Source organism: Crocuta crocuta, unplaced genomic scaffold (genome assembly GCF_008692635.1).
Source record: "Crocuta crocuta isolate KB4526 unplaced genomic scaffold, BGI_CrCroc_1.0 scaffold180, whole genome shotgun sequence".
NCBI classification, from domain to species: domain Eukaryota; kingdom Metazoa; phylum Chordata; class Mammalia; order Carnivora; family Hyaenidae; genus Crocuta; species Crocuta crocuta.
The window spans coordinates 1194383-1199702 of NW_027527549.1; the positions used below are offsets into that span (position 1 = coordinate 1194383).

The following is a 5320-nucleotide window of genomic DNA, read 5'->3' on the forward strand; positions in this document are numbered from 1 at the left end:
GGGGGGGGGGGGGGTGATGGGGCAGGGGCTTTGGCTCCTCTGGATCGTGGCCCCTACTCTTCTGTCAGTCATGGAGGGAAGGCTAGGCTGGCTCAGCCACAGTCGCCCCTGCAAAGGGAAATGTCACCAGAGAAGGTTAAGCCCTATCAGAGCTGGGTATAAAGCCTTCTAAATGCCCCCAAGTAGGACGGGCCTGTCTCCTGCGCACGCACGGGGCAGTTGCAAGATTTTAATGCCAAGTCCAGTTACCTGCGGATACCAAGTGCCTGTGTTGCCTCTGCCTGTGAGCCTGTCTACATCCAAGGGAGTTTTAAAAATAAACAAGCTAAGACCAATGAGAAATCCACCCCTTCTTTAACCCTATCCCAACTCCCACCACCTCCCACCACCAATCTTATCTTTAATCATCTCAGACTGTCTGCCATCCTGTGGTCCTTTCTGGGTAAAGTGCAGTGAAAAAAAAATGATCCGTGCCCCAAGGCCCCCACCCCCGGGGACATGGATAATGAAAGGTAACCAGACTCCTACAAATTGTACCTTCCGCCACCTTTGATTGAGCCTGGCCAGCACTAATGAGCCCCTTTGGCGGACGAGTGGGGAGAAGTTCGCCAACCCTGGGAGTCAGAGGCACCGTCTGTCAAAGTAGGGGGAGCAGAAGTGGCGAAAGCTCTAACAGCCTTCCCTCTGGGGTCTCCAGCCAGAATCCAAAGCTGGCGCTCACCAGACCAGGCTCTGAGGGAGATCAATCTGGCATTGAGAAGGCTTATTGTTTCCATTTTGAGGCTTATTTCGAATTTGTTTGTGGTGCAGCCGTGAACTCAAGCAGTGGCTTAACCGGGCTCCTGGTCCCCACTGGGCCCCACCCGTTATTTATGACATGGTGACAAGCTGAGACAGGGCTCCCAGCCCTGAGCGTGTCCTCCCGAGCTGCCTTAAAGAGACCGGTGTGCAGTGAATGAGAAAATTAGTTCCTTGCCAGGTCATGATCGGTGCGTGGTTGGCTGTTGATACATTGAAACTGCAATCAAGCAGCCCACTAAGTGCTCAGATCTGGCGGTAGCCAGAGCCTAGAGTAAGATGAGAGGGTCGTGTGGGAATAAGACAGCCCACTGGGACCCCCAAACATGCTGCTCTATGCTGGGTCCTTCCCATCCGGCCTAGAAGGGGGCGGGCGGTGTACCAGAGTGGGGCGCGATTGCATACAACCAAAAATACAAAACATCCCCTGGGTTTAGCATTCCTTCTCTCCTTTGCTGGAAGCTTCTCAAGAGCCAGGGGTGTGTCCTTTATTTATTCTGAAGCTAGCCTCCTGGTGAGGCCGCCCCNTGGGGCACAGGATTCTGTGATGGAAGAGGGGAAGACACAGGGGGAGATCCCAGCTCTGGCCACAGTCCCCAAAGGCCAAAGAGGGGAGGTGGGAGGCAGTAAAGATGACAGTGACATGGACTAACACTGTCACTTCCATTTGGTGAGCCCTTTCTCAGGGGTAGGCACTGTGTTAAGCATCGCCGCTTCGGAATGCAGGTTTTTTTTTTTTAATTTTTAATGTTTATTTTTGAGAGAGAGGCAGAGAAGACAGAGTGTGAGTGGGGGAGGGGCAGAGAAAGAAGAAGACACAGACTCTGAAGCAGGCTCCAGTCTCTGAGCTGTCAGCACAGAGCCCGATGCGGGGCTTGAACCCACAAACCTGAACCTGATCATGATCTGAGCCACAGTCGGACCCTTAACTAGCCCAGGTACGCAGTTCTTTTGGAATCCCAACCCTGAGGGTCCTTTGTCCTGAGAATGGGAAAGGGGACCAAGCCAGAGGGCCACACCCAGGTGTGCACTCCTCTGATGTAGGCTGGGGGAGCTGTGGACCCCTGCACATTCATTTTGCTCCAACTCACTGGCTTTGGGAAGTTTTAATTTAATCTTCACAGCAACCCTCGGGGGTAGGAACTATTATTCCCAATTTACACATGAAGAAACCTGAAATCCAGCAAAGTCAAGGGGGTTGATGAATAGCGAGTGAGCCGGGCAGTCTGGAATCAAACCCCATTCTGCCTGGCTCCAGAGCTGGGTGCTCATCCCTTTCCCTTGGATGCCCATTTAGGGGAGGTGCTGGTCCCTGGGGTGCTGAAAAATGCAGAGTCTAGGGCCTGCCTCTTCCCTGAGGGTTGGCTGGTCAAGGAAGCTAATCATTATGCAAGTGCGTGAGAGCAGCGCTATTGTATCTGTTCTATTCAGAGCTTCAAGTATTATTAGTAGCAAATTACTTGCAACACCCTTCACAACTTATGCCTCAGTGGTTCTCAAAGGAAGCGCAGTGTCAGAAGCAGATTCCTGGCCCCCAGCCCACGGACTCTGATCTGCTCATCTCCCCGTTCTGCGTGGCGCCCAGAAACCTGTGCTGTAGGCAGATTTCCCAGGTGATTCTGAGGCCAGTTTGTTCACCAGCCCCAGTCTGAGGACCGCTGCCTGGACCACACTGGCCCTTCTCTCTCAAGTGGTGGGCTCAGGAGGTAAGGTACTAAGACCCTGTCCAGAGTCCTGGGTTCTAACTTCAGCCAGCTGCTCCCTAGCTGTGTGGCCCTTAGGCTGGCGATTCTAGCCTTAGTTTCCTCCCAGGGCACTGGGGCTCTCTCCAGCTCTAGGAGTGGGGGGTTCTGAGGCAGGGCCCCAGCCCAGCACCCCAGGAGTGGAGCTATGGCTTTCTTGAAGAGAAGAAGGAAGAGGCTGGAGAGGCAGATGGCGGGGAGGACGGTCAGGCGGCAGAGGTGGGCCTGTCACCCGGTGAGCAAGGCCCCGTGTGTGGGCAGGGCTGCACCAAGAAGCTTCAGAGCAACTGATTCATCAGAACTGGATCTTTGGAGGCTCAGCGCGGTCAGGCCCAAGGAAGATTCGACTCACGGGGACCAACCCTCCTGCAGAATTCAGGTAAGAGGATTCCAGGCCACACAGGCCCTGGGAAGAGATTCCAGACCACACAGTCCCTGGGAAGAGATCCCACGCAGGGGAAGCACTTAGGTGGGAGTCAGAAGCCCTGGGGTTTGCTTGCTCTTTGCTCTGGCACAAAAGCTGTGCCCTTTCCTGAGTTCCTTCACGTCTTTGTGCTTTGTGTCCAATGACACCATAAAATAAGGCTCTGGTATTAGACTGATACTCTGGTACTAGATTAGGCCTGTCATCCGTCTATGATTTGATGATTTTGAGGCCTTCATCCCTCCCCCCCCCCCCCCCCCCCACTGCAGAACCCTGGGGCTTATAGATCGGGTCATGGGCACCCAGCTGTCGAAGACAGCCCGACGCTGCTCCACAAACCAAAGGTGAGTGAAGACTGACGGAGCCAGGAAGCTGTCACAGCCTCCACGCTACACAAATAAAATGTCTAAGCGCGGAATTGCCACTTGCACCTCTGCACAGGCTCGAAATTAATGTGCCGTTACTATTCGACAGCCTGTTCCTGGTACTGCCGCTGAAATTGCTCTCCTCCCGAAGCAATGTTAGGAGGGGCCAAGCACAGCACCAGCTGTGCCTGTGGAAATGGCTTCATGCTGCAAGTGAGATTCCTTTCATAGGCTGTTAATCTGGGCTGCGAAGAAGCTCAGGGGTTAGAGGCAGTGCAGGGAGAGAGCGGAGGGGGGAGGGGGCGGGGACAGCCTGGTCACCTTGCTTCAGGGTCTCCAAACTCCTGTTCTTACACGTCCCATAGGCCACCATGGCCTCCTCACAGCAGTGCCGCCATGTTCTAATGCAGGATAAAGATGGGGACGGGGGCCTGTGCTCTGAGTTGATGGGTCTGGTCTCCCGTCTATTTTTGCTTTTGTTTGTTTGCTTTCTCGGTCTTGGAAGCAGCCTTGCTGACACACTTCTCCAGGTTGAGGAAAAGGCAGCACCTGAGGTGGCTGAGAGGTTCCTGTGTGAGTCATATGCCCCTCCCTGAATCAGACTCTGTCCCGGGGGGGGGGGGGGGTGACATTCTTTGAGTGGATACATCCAGTTGGGAGGGTGCAGTAGAGGTGAGCCCCGCTCAAACCCCACAGAATGGGCTGCCCACAGGAACGAAGGGACTAAAGAAGGCATTCTACACGGATGAAAACCTCAGATTTCCTCAAGGAGACTGTTTTCTCATCATTTTACAGGTGAGAAAATTGAGGATCAGACCAGTTAAATGACTCACCTAAGTTCACAAACTTCGGAAGTAGCAGAGCTTGGACTTGAAGCCACATTTGTCTGCCTCCAAAGTGCACGTTTAACCCCTAAACTCTACTATCTCAACTGTTCTAGAATCTCCAGGAGCTCCATTATTCTTGCTCTGGATACTTGGGGCTTGTCATTCGGGGCTCCCCAAATAACTGACCTTGCAGGGAGCCTGCCAGTAAGTTCGAGACCCCTGATCTCTCAAGGAACTTGCTGCTCTTCTCCATCGCTCTTCCTCCGCCTTTCCCCAGTTGGAAAGTAGGAACCGGGCAACCGCAAACATTACCGCTTCCAAGGCTGAGCGCACAACACAAGGAACAGCAGTATCACCATTTAAGGCAAAAGTTCTCGACCACAGTGTGTTCGTACTGGTGGAGTGAATCATTTGTAAGGCGGCTTGTGAGTGATTTATGTTAGTAATCGTTAAAATACCGGGGTTTGCAAAAGATTTACCTTTTTGAAAAAACAGAGCGGAGAAAATTCAAGGTTATCCCTATAACAACACCCATTGTATTCACTTGTATTCTATGCGCTCTTGAGTGGGAGAGAGCAGTGGAAGCAAGCAGGCATTTGCTGTCACCTGGGATCGGCATGGCCATTTTCTCACTTGCCTGCCCTCCTGGAAAAGGGGCTGGGAATTACTGCCTTAAAGAAGGACTTCTGCCCACAGATCCCCTTTCAATGCCTACTTTCAAACCCACCAAGCAAAGATGTAGTGGTTTTACAAGCGAAGGCAGGGTGGGGACAGTTCAACAGTCACCTGCATATTAGCATGAATCAAAGGATACCCTGGTTCAAGAATAAAGGATTCAAGAGATCCCCGATGAATGGAGACATTTCGGAGTACTTTAAGATAATGAAAACTTCTGAAGGACTAAAAAAAAGTCAAACTTTAAAGTGGGTCTTTAAATAGAGTTGAAAGCTTTGAGTTAATAGATAATTTTATGCAAAATAAGTTTCACACTAGCAAGCAGCTTCCAGCGGGAGTGACAGAGTAGGCAGCAGGTTTTCCTCCACTGTGGCAAAGTGGAGCTTTATGCTTTCAGCTCTTTTTGCTTTCTGGAAAATAATTTTAATGTCCCTCTAGTAGAAGAGCGAGCCAGATGCCCATCCATGTTCACTGCGGCATCATTCATGA

The 5320-nt window shown here is 52.0% G+C and overlaps 1 long non-coding RNA gene across 1 annotated transcript; it reads left to right on the top strand.

Moving 5' to 3' along the window:
* The first annotated feature begins 1566 nt into the window (after positions 1-1566).
* On the top strand, positions 1567-4987 carry LOC144234577 (uncharacterized). The gene is made up of 7 exons (XR_013336020.1): positions 1567-1736; positions 2289-2504; positions 2802-2919; positions 3234-3308; positions 3439-3542; positions 3838-3902; positions 4125-4987. It is a non-coding gene; the product is annotated as an uncharacterized LOC144234577 (long non-coding RNA).
* Positions 4988-5320: the final 333 nt, after the last annotated feature.